Here is a 14,919-nt window from a genome sequence, read left to right on the forward strand (position 1 = left end):
TGTTAAACAGTGACCAATTGTAATTTTAAATGTTGTTCTTCAAGAGCTATTCATATTTTTAATATATATATATATATATCTTTTAATCTAAGCATTGAAACGGCACATAACATGCAGTTGATTACATGTGATTCTAATATTCACTAGATAGAATAAATAAAGGCAACAGTAGTTCGAAACACATAAATCGAGAGAAAATAACAAATCCGGGTTACAAACTAAAACTGAAGGAAACGCATTAAATATAAGAGGAGAACAACGACACAACATTAAAATGTAACACACATAGAAACGAAGTAAGCATTAGACAAAATTCGATGAGAATAACAAATATAATATCAGAACTAAATACATGAATAACTGTATTTAGAAATGGTCACTTATTATTCCAGATGGGGTTTTAAATATACTATAAACAGCAGCAGTTGCCCTTTTCTAGATTTAGACACTTTAATTTCTAAAGGGAAACTCCATACTAAATTGTACGACAAAAGAGACGATTTTTCATTCCCTATTGTTAATTTTCCTTTTTTAGACAGCGATGTGCCTTTAGCTCCATCATACGGTGTTTATATATCCAAACTCGTTCGGTATGCCCGTGTGTGTAGTGATGTCATAGATTTTAACTCCATGCTAAAACTGGTACATTATCCAGTCAGGGATTTCGTAACCATAAATTATAATTACTTAAAACTTTTATTAAATTCTTTCATAGATACAAAGAGTATGTAAGTTTGGCTGCACCTGTAGAAAACTCATAAAAAATGGTATTTCACATCCCAAATTTTACGGTTATAATATACTTAAAGCGCGGAAATCACTATGTGATCCGTGTAAACTCATTGAACCTTTAAACAAACTTGTTAGTAAGGGTTATCGTATCAATATTGTAATTAGATCTCTAGATATAGTTTACATTGCCACAAATATCGATTTTGTCATTAGTAAATTAAAACATAACTAAATTGTATTTTCTTTTCAAACGGGATGTATAGAGACACACACACGTTCATACGTGTTTCTCGTTTTTATATAGATTAGACCGTTGGTTTTCCCGTTTGAATGGGTCCTTTATAGCTTGCTGTTCGGTGTTAGCCAAGGCTCCGTGTATAAAGCCGTACCTGGACCTATAATGAGTCACTTTTATAAATTGTTATTTGGATTGAGAGTTGTCTCATTGGCACTATTACCACATCTTCCTATGTCTATATAATTTTCAATCATACATAAAAAGTACTGTGTAGCATAAAAAAAAACACATCAACGTTTCTTCCCTTTTTTTGCATTTACTTATAACGAACCTTTATGAAAAAGTGTGTAGCAGTTATATAGTCGGAACAATGTCGTAAGCAATCGTCAGCCGTTTTTACACTTATCCCCAAATCCATATGCGAAAGACTTCTGCCACATCCTGTCAATTAAAGAAATAAAGTAATTCACCTAGTTTCTACTATGTTTTGTCTCTAATTGGCATTACAAACCAATATACAGCGCAACCTGCCTAATCCGCCACCTGAGTATTCCGACACCCTTCTTAATCCGATATTTTTTTTCTGGTCCCTAGGTATGTCGGATAACACTGGTTACACTGTACTCGGAAGGGAACAATAAAATCAGTTAGAAAAAAGTAAAAACACAAAAATACTGAACGCCGAGGAAAATTAAAAAAGGAAAGTCCCAAATCAAATAGCAAATTCAAAAGTTCAAACACATCAAACGAATGGATAACAACTGTCATATTCCTGATTTGGTACAGGCATTTTCTTATGTAGAAAATGGTGGATTTAACCTGGTTTTAAAGTCACAAGATTGAGAGGATAGATAAAAAGTGGGGAAAATCTTTTCGGAAGCTATTTTTGATTTGCATTAAGCCCCGGTCACAACAGATCGTACGATTTTTTTGTCGTGGAAGATCTATAAAATAGTTGTCGTGGCACTGTCGTGCAAAATGGTCAAATCAGCTACGACATGTCACTAATAACGGTAAACGTTTAACGGCTATCGTACTGTTCAAGATTGGTAACACTGATTTTCCCGGAACTTATTTGGACCGATTGTTTACTATTGAATTCATAAAAAGTGTCATTTATATGAATTGGTTGTTGAAATTTAAAATGTTTACAATTCTTGGTTCCACATTTTTTTTTAAATCCATGACTGCTACAATTCTGACACGAGACATACCTATAAATGCAGCCCATCTTGTATGTTTAACCCCTGTTCCTGTCCAAGCCTTTTCTACTCCCTTATAAACCATATAGTCTGATGATTTATTAAACACGTCATCAGTGTTTATCATTTCTATCCCTGGAAGTGAGCACACCTGGGAATTCGTTGTCCAACTGCTTTCTGGGAGTCCGATGAAGAATGAACATCCTGCCAATAAACATGATGATATACAACGTAATGAATACCATACATTGATAGAAATGCATTTAAATAATCAAAAGTAACTGATTTAATAGTTTGTTTAGATTAAATAGGATTACATTTCTATTTCAAAATAAATGAGATACCTTTACTAATTGATCACTTTTGTGGTGCAGAATTTGAGCAGAAATTGAGCAGCATCTATATTTTGCTGATTTGCAACAATTTTACTTCCGTCGTTGTTAAGAATTCGAAGGGTACAGTGTAAAAAACATGGAACTGCTACTCTTTTGGAGAAACAAGCTGCTTGGTGGGATTCCTGATGTTTTATAATTTATATACTATTTTGTGTTATGTGGACATTTCTTATTTGTTTTTTTGGTCAATCTGTGCTCTGTTGTTGGTGTTTTTATCGGAAAAAAAGCCCACAACCACTAACAGCAATATTATCCAAAAAAAAAATTGTAAATGTCAATAATATTGTGTCTTTTTACATACAAAGTAATTTAATAAATAACTTACCAGAAAATGAGATTAAAATGAACAAAATATACAACTGCATTATATCAATCATTTCTATTTCATAAATATCTATATAATGATTAAATGTATTTTAATTATGTCCTTATATGACTTATATGACTTCATAAATGACCTCATTGTGCCAGAAAAAATGTAATTTCAACTAAATTTGGTCATGCTAAAGAGTGACAAAGAAGGGGGTTTGATTTTATTCATTTTTTTTTGTACAATCCGTAATGTATATGGTTTCTTTTAGTCATTAATTTCTGAATTAGTCCTTTGTGGTTAAGATATTTTATCATTTAGATATTGTGTCAAACATAATTAACTACGTGTTGATCGGTGTTGCCTGTGGTGGACTGTTATCAATATTGAATAGTCTTCAAGTAGTCAATGGCACTGCTGGTGGAGATTTATCACAAGCCCAGTAGTCAACACTTTTTGTGCTGACATGAATTATCATTGATATGGTTATATTTATAGATTAACTGTTTACAAAATTTAATAGAATTTTTGAAATACTAAGGCTTTTCTACCTAAGGAATAGATTACCTTAGCTGTATTTGGCAAAACTTTTAGGAATTTTGGTCCTTAATTCTCTTCAACTTCGTACTTTATTTGGCCTTTTTTCACTTTTTTGGATTCGAGAGTCTTTTGTAGACGAACCGCACGTCTGGCGGATATACAAAATTTAGTCCTGATATCTATGATGAGTTTATTTACATGATTCAAGTAATAAATCGTAATTGTTCAACCTTCAGTTTCCTACTGATAGATATTAAGTGAGACGAGTCTCTGTAGGATAGGTTAACCAAAATATTGAGATGATGTTAGGATTCCTCCTAAAGGACAACTACTTCCTAATAATAATGTCACTAGATAACCCATTGTTTAGTAAGTGCTCTTATCACAATTATTCGTGATTTGCCATTGATTTTTAGTTTTCAATGTAGGTTTGCTTTAACTTTCGATTGTATAAATATAGATTCCTACACTGCAACAAGTGTATTACGATATTTCTCCACTCGAGACAGTTAAATTTTATTATTTAAAGCGCGAGGCTTGCCGAGCTCTTTAAATAACTAAAATTTAACTGTCGAGAGTGGAGAAATATCGTAATACACAAGTTATAGTGTCGGAATCTGTTTCTCTAATGATTTTTATCCTTCTTTTTCAAAGATTTTCAGAAACTTGTGTTCTTTATATGCGACGTCACCAGGCATGGTCGCCTTTTTTCATGACGTCACAATATGAGAATTCTGAAGAAAACAAAACATTTAGACGTCATAATCAAATTTCGACTAATCATTTGCCGAGAACAGATTTTTCACTAGTGAGGAGAAATATTTTTCTCACACCGGTCAGGAAATGTGAAAATAGCGCAAAAATTAGAGAAAAAAACCTTATTAAGTAAATGTTAAAGACTTCATCAACGTGTATGTACCATTAACATATTTTAAAAAGAATTCCATAATGGGTAACACTTGTAAATCGGAAATAGTTCACATAAACATCTTACTTTTTGCAAAGATGGTTTTTTATTCCTCCGCCGTAGCGGAGGGGGCATTACGTTTTACCTTTGTCCGTCTGTACGTACGTCGGTTTCCGTTCTCTAACTTAAGTTTGCCTTAACCAAATGTTATGAAATATTTATGAAAGGTACCAGGATTATGATTTAATACGCCAGAAGCGCGTTTCGTCTACATCAGACTCATCTTATACACAATGATTATCACCACTAAACACATATAAGGTTTGAATTTTGATTGTGTCTCTTTAACCGTTATAGAGTTATGCCCCTTTACAAATGGAAAAATGCTAAATTTTTCGTTTCCGTTCTCTAACTTAAGTTTGCCATAACCAAATCGTATGAAACTTATACACAATGCTTATTACTACAATATACAGATCCAGTTTGATTTTTGGTGCCGTCACTTTTACAGTACTAGAGTTATGCCCTTTAAAAATGGAAAAATTGCTGAAAATTTTCAAAAATGTCAATCAATAAAAATAAATTAATTGGAACTATCTTCCTTTGCCCATGATTATAATTGAATCAATTTCAATCAATGCTTTTTAAAATCTTCTTTGAAAATTGGAGTTATCTTTCTTTGTTCAGAATGGTATTTGAATCAACTAAAACCAATGCGTTATACAATGCAATATTCCTTTACTACCGATAAATAAAAGCAATCTTTACCATTCTGTGCTTACAAGCACTTAGATTACCATTCTAGGGTTAGGCCCTTTACAAATGGAAAAATTGCTTATTTTTTTTCATTTCTGTTCATGTAACTTAAGTTTGTCTCGACTTAATTCAATGATGCTTATTACCACTAAACTCGGTTCAAGTTCAAATTTTGGCAGCTTCACTTTTACAGTTCTTTAACTATGTCCCTTTGTAACATTATATGCTAGCGGGGGCATCATTTGTGTCGCTATCAACACATTCCCCATTTATTTTTTCTAACCTCTGTTAAAGTTATTGTGATATGTTTGTAGCTGCTTACATGTACACATGTAGATTTAAAGGTACAAAACAACACTTTAAGATAGACGACCATTGATATGTCCAAACTAAAACAAACAAAATGTTCAGCAACAAGTCCTTCAATCACTTCTATGAAAACTTCATTTGAAACAAAATATATTATTGGTGTTTAAATTAAAATATTCAGGTTAAACGAAAATTAAGAACATATCAATCATTCAATTAATCGTTTTTAGTCCAGACTATTTCAATATAAGTAAAGAATGAATGCATACATTTAACTAAATAACTGGTGGCTAGTAAGTCCTCACACAGTCGGCTTTAATTTTGATGTAAATGTATCTGCTTTATACACACTTGGCTAATCCGCGTTTGAAGAAATAATAAAGTAAAATAAGATTAAAAAGGAAAATAAGATTAAAATTATCAACATATATAATTGCATTGAAACATACATTTTTGATAAATGATTGATATATAAAATCTTATTCTGATATATATCAAGTATTTTCTCGTATGAACTCGGCACTTAGGAAATGTTATCTCCGCTAAATGCTGGTTATTTCTGAATTTTTATTGTGACTACGGCTTTTGAATTACTTGGGTTACTGATAGTTTTCTCGATATGTTTATCCATGTTGTCTCCTAAATGCTGTTTTACTTATAAAATACACAAGGAATAGAATAAAAATAATCGTGATATTGTCTGAAATTGTTTTTTTTTTTAATTTTATATATGACTAGATTGAAATCGAAGTTTTGAATTGCAACAGGCCACTTTGGACCACCTTTGTCAATATGGGTAAAGCAAAATGATATTAAGACATTTTAACGGAGTGAGAGCAAGGCGAATCTTTTGACATCAATGCAGAACCTCACCGAATACATGTCTTTGATATAAAAAGGGCACAAGCTACGAAATATATATAAAAAATTTAATCATTAATGAAAGTGAAATAGTGAACTAATATTTCGTTTTTATAAGCCAGTATGGTTCATTTTTTCAAAATAGGCCCAGAAACATTGATGATGAATTATTCACTTGCAAGTGAATAATTTGACCTCATTGAATCCGTATCCATGTGACCCCTAAGTCGGAGATTGATTACACATGAATTATACGTGTTCAGTTATTAAAAGGACAAGAACTAAAACATTGAAAGTGAAACAAAGGTAAATCATTTGAAAGACTGATCCGATCCACAAACACTCGTTCTTGTACAGGTAAAAACGATGATTTACATATACATGTATTTCTACCTATAATATGAAATTAGACAGCCATGGAAAAATTCCATTGCACGAGTTCGCATTCTATTTATATATATATATTTATGTTTATATTGTTTATATGACCGTCGGCAGTCTTCGGACGAAAACTCGATAGTTAATTAATAGATGGTGTCTAGAATAAAATAATACGAAACGTTAATAAATATTATCGAGCCCATGTCTTGTTAGTTGTTTTTTATTTGAATAAACGTTAAGTATTTTATAAATCAAAGATGATCGGTGACATAAATTTGACAGCCAATGCTTTTTTAAAACTACTAAAATAAAATAGCGCCTTACTGAACCTACTGCTTTATTTTATGTAAGAGAATGATTATTCCTTTCATCGTGATTAAGTACAAGGGTTAGGGAGTACTTCTAAAAGAGTAAGGAATGATAATTATTCTATTTATTCCTAGAATTTCTTTATTATCATTAGGAGATTTCCTGGTATATCTCATTTTGCATATAAAACGTAGATGAAATTGTCTGTTGGAGGAATACAATTAATTGATTTTTTCTTCAAGTTTAATTTAAGCATTTGGAAAGAACAAAACAAAATACCTTATAACAACAATTCCTTTGGATTCAAGCAACTAGGAAATCAAAGATCTTAGATAAGACACTTTTTGATTGTAAAATAAGAAATTTTCAAATTGTAACTGATTAAATGATATTATGTTTCTTGCTTTTCCTTACAGAAAATTCAGACAGTGTGTGAATGTGCCAAATGATGATTGTCAGATAGAACCTCAACAAGTTTTGTCTTTGTTTTAAGGAATCTTTTGTTTTATAGCTACATGAATAGGCTATTTGCTAATTCCCGTAATTGACCCTGTCATTAGAGATCCCTTTGTGAGTTGTCTCCTTTATGAGAGACATTACTTCTTATTTACAATGGAGAGCTACCAAAAAGAGCAGATTTACCTGTGCGTGATGTGAGTAGTCTTTAAGGTTTTCAAATATTTTGATAACATTAATTTGTTGTTAATCTAAAAACTTCTGATATCAGAAAATATTTTGTATGAAAAATTGATTAAACCGTCGATACATCACTTTCAATTCATCATGCTTTGCATTTCTGACGCCAATTTTGTCCGATATGGAACCAGTCTTAAGATTGCCAAAGTAAGTAATTTGTTTAAAAAGTGTGTAATAAAAAAAATCAAATCGGTAATTTGCAAATTGACTATTGATACATGATATTTCGCTGTTAGAGAAAAATCCCTAAAGTTACGCAACTAACACAGATACGTTTTGGTGGCGTCAATTATTATTTTTTATAGGAAAGATAAATGTGTGTACGTCTACCAGATAACTCATCGGGTTAGACGACCTGTTGCGTCCACTAGTAGTATTCTTAGCATTGCTTTCCCCACGTTATTTTTCCATAGCGATACAGACTATTTGGTTGCCTATAATTGCTTACATCTACTTCATTCAAATTTCAAGTTTGGTAGGCAGCTGTCCCATATAGGTCATACCACATCTCTATTTTTATGCCAGTCACGATGAAATGCTGCATTTCATACATGTCTTATTTTATGCGTATAGACTGCTTAGTTGTTTAGTTGTTTTTAGTTATCGAATTCAATCGAAATAAATATGACTCCGGTATATATTGTTTGCTATAGTCGATCGTTTAGTTCTGTTATTTATGTGAACTATCCACTTTTTAATCTTACTTGGAGTGCATAATTTTTGTTATTACATTTTGTATTGATACATCATATTCTTTCTTATGTTTTTACAACTAAAATTTAAATCTGAATCTGCTTTCCATGATATACAATCACCTAAAATCAATCTTCAACGCATTTGAACAGGAATAGCTCGGTAATGTCACTAGTAGTGCAGATACTGCTGACCCCTGAATCATCAGATTGTACCCCTTCATTCCTTTGGATAGTGTTGCTAAATCTTTAGTATGCTTTATAGTGTTTAATAGTCTTGTAGAAATGTAATAATAATGGCAGCTTGGACATTTTGAAATATTAAAGAATATCATATATTTTATAAACATTAGAACTTACCATTAAGAGACGTAGAATGTATCAAAACAGCAAGTTGTACAGCAAGGTTCATTTCTCAAAGTCAACTTAGATGTTATGATGTAGAATTCTTTTTGCAATAAAAGTGTTAACTTTTGAAATTTGAAACACTTATTTTCTTTTTCTCTTGAATCATTCCAGCCTTTTATTATTGAAACTATTCTATGACTATATTTGGTTAGTATTGTATGAATTTGCTATTTTCTATGGCCACATTTGTTAATCGTTGGCGGATCAAAGTGCGAAAAAGCTTCAACAATCTGACAATTTAACGAGTGTTTCCTGAACAAAGATTAATAATGTCAAGTTTAACTGTTGGAAAGTCCTTTTTGTCTTTTTTATGTCAATAATTTATCGCGTTCACTATTTTTTTCTGGATGATATAATATCAGCCAGAAATATCGTATCAAAAATTTGTAATATAAATGTAATAAGATGTAATATGATTTCCAGTGATAAAAATTCCATTATACACCAAACGAAGAAGAAATTACACAGCTAAAAATTAAGAAAGGGTCCGATACTTCTATTTATAAAGGAACAATAAGTAACAAATGTTACTGAAAAACTTAAGTTTTACTAAGATAATATAGAAAATAGTCTCAACAAATTTCGTGCAAAAATAGTCCACAAAAGAAAAGAGAAGATAGCATTCAAAAATTAAACTCGAAATAAATCAGCATGTAAAATAAATAAGGAAACTTTCATTTATTTCATTTGTTTCATTTTAATTTTATTGTTTATTTTGGTCGTGTGAGGTAGATTCATTTTTCAATTTTTAAAGTCTCCAATTTGACCCGTCATAATATGTAATTTCAGGGAAATCAAAATTTGAAAAAATAGCATTCTCCCAAAATATGAATAGTCAGCGCTATATATAATTATTGCTCTATTCCTATTGTTTTTTGACGATTAACAAACAAGGTAAAATTGAGAATGAAAATGGGGAATGTGCCAATGAGACAACAACCCGACCATAGAGCAGACAACAGCAGAAGGTCACCAACAGGTCTTCAATGCAACGAGAAATTCTCGCACCCGGAGGCATCCTTCAGCTGGCCCCTAAACAAATATATACTAGTTCAGTGATAATGAACGCCATATTAATATCCAAATTGTCACAAGAAACTAAAAGTTAAAATAATACAAGACTAACAAAGGCCAGAGGCTCCTGACTTGGGACAGGCGCAAAAATGCGGCGGGGTTAAACATGTTTGTGAGATCTCAACCCTCCCCCTATACCTCTAGCCAATGCAGAAAAGTAAACGCATAACAATACGCACATTAAAATTCAGTTCAAGAGAAGTCCGAGTCTGATGTCAGAAGATGTAACCAAAGAAAATAAACAAAATGACAATAATACATAAATAACATCAGATTACTAGCAGTTAACTGACATGCCAGCTCCGGACTTCAATTAAACTGATTGAAAAATTATGTCTTCATCATATGAATATAAGGCACAATCCTCCCATGAGGGGTTTAGTATCATACCATCATAACAAATATGAGAAGAACATAACCCGTGTCGTGCCAACAACTGGTTTTTAATAATAAATGTGTTTAGTTCCGATGCAAAGACCCTATAAGTGAATCAATACTAACGCCAAAATATGCAATTTTTAATGACCTGACAACAATATCGTAACTATATCCCTTCTTAATAAGTCTATTTAAAGGTTTTGTTAGCTTCTGATGTGTATACTGACATTTTGACAACTTGGATGCAGTTGATACCAGTGGTCGATGCCTTGAGAATATAAGAGAACAATTGAACAAAATATAAATTTAAATATATAAAAAAAATATTATTAAGTTGGCTAGCATGTTTGTGATATTCATATTTATTTCTAAGATGTCCATTTGAATGTACATACACACATATATTTCAATTAAATATTCTACACTAAGGAAGGTGTTTGTATATAAATTTTCATATAATTATAAGTTAATGAACATTTTCTAACCAAATAACCCGATGATTTTGTTTTTACTGTTCATATGATTGAAATAAGAATTACATCTAGCAATACTAGCTTACATACAAATAAAACAATTATAAATTTTATAACGCAAAGTATTTCACATGAAATTCATATAAGACACCTGATATATTGATATAAAGAGATACAGGTTGTTATATGCTAAGAATAAATAAAAAGTTTTTTAAGAGCTGCTACTCCATCAGTAGATGTGACAAAAGTTCCCTCACTTGATATTATTTGCAGTTGATTTCATTCTTTTTTTTTATATTTTCGCTTGACATTAAAAACAATATGATTGATTGAGTAGCTGCAAAAGGTACCAAGGGACTGTTCTTACATTGGGCGCTTAAGATCTGCAGTAATAGGTATAGACCTTCTACTGTTGTCTGTTCTATGGCCGGGTTGTTGTCTCTTTGACACATTCCCCATTTCCATTCTCAATTTTAATTGTGAATATTGTAGGCTTTTCTTCTGTAACAGAAGCTATGTTATTTACAGAGTTCTTTTCTTGAATAAGATAAATGTTTTCATTCAGTGGCAGTCTTTGTAAGAATCAGGCAATTTTGAAAAAAAATCAAAACATGGCTGAAAAAAAACCCACCTACCCAGCCATCCTATTTTGAAGTAACACTCATACTGAGTTAGAAATGGTAGGTCTTTAGTGTCTGCGTGTCTGGTAACTTGAGAAATCTTTAGATAAACTTTGGTTAGAATGATAGCAAATTACAGAGTTAGCTCCCCTTAATTGTTAATTTCTACTGCATTGTAACCAAATTTTATCTCCAATTACCAGAACAGGACAAGGAAACGAATGGTATATTTTTGCATCATTATACATTTTGAACATAAATTAATGCCAACCTGAGTGGGGTTTTGTTTGTCATGTTTTCACCACTGCCTGATTCTTAGGTACACTAGCACTTAATTAGCAGCATGTGATACTAATGTTAGTATATCTGATCTTAAATATGTTGAATATCAGGCTACTATCTGCTTAGAAATCGAAAATGATTATCATTCTTCTTATCTCCATAGTAACAACGAGTACAAATACTGTCATTTAGAAGAGTATCCGGATTCTTTCGGACTAAATTCTTAAATGGTGTGATGAAATTTGTGATGATAAAGCTATGGGATTAATTTCTCGAATCATTTCACGAAATGACTTTAAAGAACCATATCAAGTTGTTTTTTGTATACAAATATAATGTAATGTTACATAAGAATATTTAAGAAGAGAAATCTGGAATCAAGCCAATGCATAGTGTACGTTCACTCCGGAATTGTATGGTAGTGCTGTTCATGTACCAGATAACCTTGGAAATCTAACGTTTCATCTGATGTTTCTTATATCTTTTTGTGATGTTTTATAGTAAGTTGTGGGGATATGTCAGACAATTCATTATACGCTGAGCCATCTATCTCTTCATTTGTTTTATCTATTCCTGTGTAATTCGAAAATTCTGTACCAGGTAACCTTTCATTAACTCGCTTTAGGTTTTCTTCATACATACGCATTCTGTAACATTAAAAATTATATTTCTTTACGGTTGAGCATTGTACTTAAAACAAATAAAAACAACAACAAAATATACTGATTTGAATACATATATACAAGTAAAAATATCTAGGAGTAGCCTCTCATCAGCTCTAAAGACTGTTTTGTACGTAATATATTTTATTTTGTCAGAAGAGGAGAAAGTGGTTTTCATTTTTAAGTCGTTACAAATTAGACGTGTTCTTTGGTCTCAGTCTTGTGTTTATAGTTATGTTAACGATTTATTCGACTAAAGATTTTCGGTAAAATCTCAAAAAAGTAATATTATATTAGATAAATAAAAAATGAAGGATTATTCTCTAACTGTACTAATAGTATAACTGAGATACCTGAAATACTTCAATTACTTGTAAATTATTCCCTAAAGTTTACTTAACTGCAAATTATACAAGGAAAACGTTTATGGCCATCTTTCCCGCATATAGTATCAAAGACTTGACAAACTTCATATTTTTCTGGGCAAACTCACCCTCTAGAAGATTTAATACAGATGATAACAATCAAGATAAGCAGGATAAGAATAACCACGAGGTCTGCTACAACGACTATAATAAAAGAATATTTTAAGCAAATATATATGTTGATTCTTTAGTTTTCTATTATGTGTCATGTGTACTATCGTTTGTCTGTTTGTCTTTTTTTCATTTTTAGCCATGGCGTTGTCAGTTTATTTTATTTTATAAGTTTGACTGTCCCTTTGGTATCTTTCGTCCATCTTTTAATGACGAAAACACATACTTACTGTAAGTTGTATATTTCTTTGTTGGTAATTGAGGTAAAACAAAGATAAAGTAAATCTCCATGAGTCAATTTCACAAAAATAAACTAACGACTAAGATTGGTCTTAAGCCATGAACAAATCAGTATACTTACGATCAATCTTAGTCGTAAGTTTTTTTGTAAAATCGACTCCAGGAAACTTCGAATAGTTTTAATGCAATTTTGCAGTTATGCCGAAATTTTAGAGTGTTTTTTTTTCAGTTGTCTGTGATTTTGATAGTTATATCCAAACTCACTTCAAAGAGTGTCTTGAGAACATTAAAACTGATGACAAACTGTATCTATTAAATAACATCTACCGCAGTCCCACTACGCTACGATTGCACTACGATCTGTGAAAAAAAAATGAAAATTTTGACGATCGTAGTGCGATCTTGCAGATCTACTGTTGCCTTTATTTACAACGACCTTACTGCGCTGTCACTACGCTTTTACTACGACTTGATTTCAACACGACCGCACCACGATTGTTTTGAATATGTTCATAGTTGGTCACGCTCATCACGATCATGGAGACCTCACCACGACCGTAATAGACCTTACTGCGATCTTGCAGATCGCAGTAAGGTCTATTACGGTCCACCACGATTGTTCTGAATATGTTCATAGTTGGTCACGCTCATCACGATCATGAAGACCTCACCACGACCGTAATAGACCTTACTGCAAGATCCACCACGATTGTTTTGAATATGTTCATAGTTGGTCACGCTCATCACGATCATGAAGACCTCACCACGACCGTAATAGACCTTACTGCAAGATCGATTGTTTTGAATATGTTCATAGTTGGTCACGCTCATCACGATCATGAAGACCTCACCACGACCGTTATAGACCTTACTGGTGAGGTCTTCATGATCGTGATGAGCGTGACCAACTATGAACATATTCAAAACAATCGTGGTGCGGTCGTGTTGAAATCAAGTCGTAGTAAAAGCGTAGTGACAGCGCAGTAAGGTCGTTGTAAATAAAGGCAACAGTAGCATACCGCTGTTCAAAACTCATAAATCTATGGACAAAAAACAAACTAAAACTGAGGGAAACGCATTAGATATTAGAGGAGAACAACGACACAACATTAAAATGTAACCCACACAGCAACGGACTAAGCATTAGACAAAATCCGATGAGAATAACCAATATAACATCAAAACCAAATACATGAATTTGGGATAGAAAAGTACCGTGACACGTCTTATAGTAATGTGTATTCACACTCAAATATAGGAGAAAACAAACGACAAAACGGAAACAAAACGTAAAAATGTTACACACACAGAAACGAACTATGATATAACAATGGCCATTTTCCTGACTTGGTACAGGACATTTTTAAAGAAAAAAAAATGGTGGGTGTAAGATCGCAAAGGTCGCTGTACCATCGAAGCGACAGCGCGATTCGAGTCGGGGGGACTGAGCTACGATCTCACAGCCACTTTACTACGACCTCACTACGACCATCACAGTCTTATCGCGACTTAAACCCTCTTCAACTACGACTATACCACGTTTATACCATGCTGTTCAAGACCATAGAACGATTTAAGCACGACATGCCGTCCTCATCACGCTGTTCTTACGACCCTTCTACGTTCATACTACGATCATCATGCTCATTGATATTGTCATATAAAAAATTGAAAAGCTCTGTAGCTTTTGTTTGTCTGTATGTAATTTGGACCTCTTGTCCTTTATCTCCAACAGCTCAATCATTCTTGACACATCTGTGTATTCCCTTCTATCGTTCACTAAAACATCGTTATCAGATCTTGATGGACCAGCAGTAAGTTGTGATTCAGATTGGATTTGTCAGTCCGGCATATATCTTCTGGATCATTATTCGTTACTATCAGATCTTCCTCTGCCTCTACCTCTACCCTTAGCCTT

General features: G+C 32.5%; 1 long non-coding RNA gene across 1 annotated transcript; it reads right to left on the bottom strand.

The window, feature by feature from the left end:
• Positions 1-1,300: 1,300 nt before the first annotated feature.
• LOC143047011 (uncharacterized) lies at positions 1,301-3,005 on the bottom strand. Its single transcript, XR_012969362.1, has 3 exons — positions 2,893-3,005; positions 2,185-2,376; positions 1,301-1,411 (listed from the first exon to the last, which is right to left on the bottom strand). It is a non-coding gene; the product is annotated as an uncharacterized LOC143047011 (long non-coding RNA).
• Positions 3,006-14,919: the final 11,914 nt, after the last annotated feature.

This window comes from Mytilus galloprovincialis, chromosome 9, assembly GCF_965363235.1.
Source record: "Mytilus galloprovincialis chromosome 9, xbMytGall1.hap1.1, whole genome shotgun sequence".
NCBI lineage: Eukaryota > Metazoa > Mollusca > Bivalvia > Mytilida > Mytilidae > Mytilus > Mytilus galloprovincialis.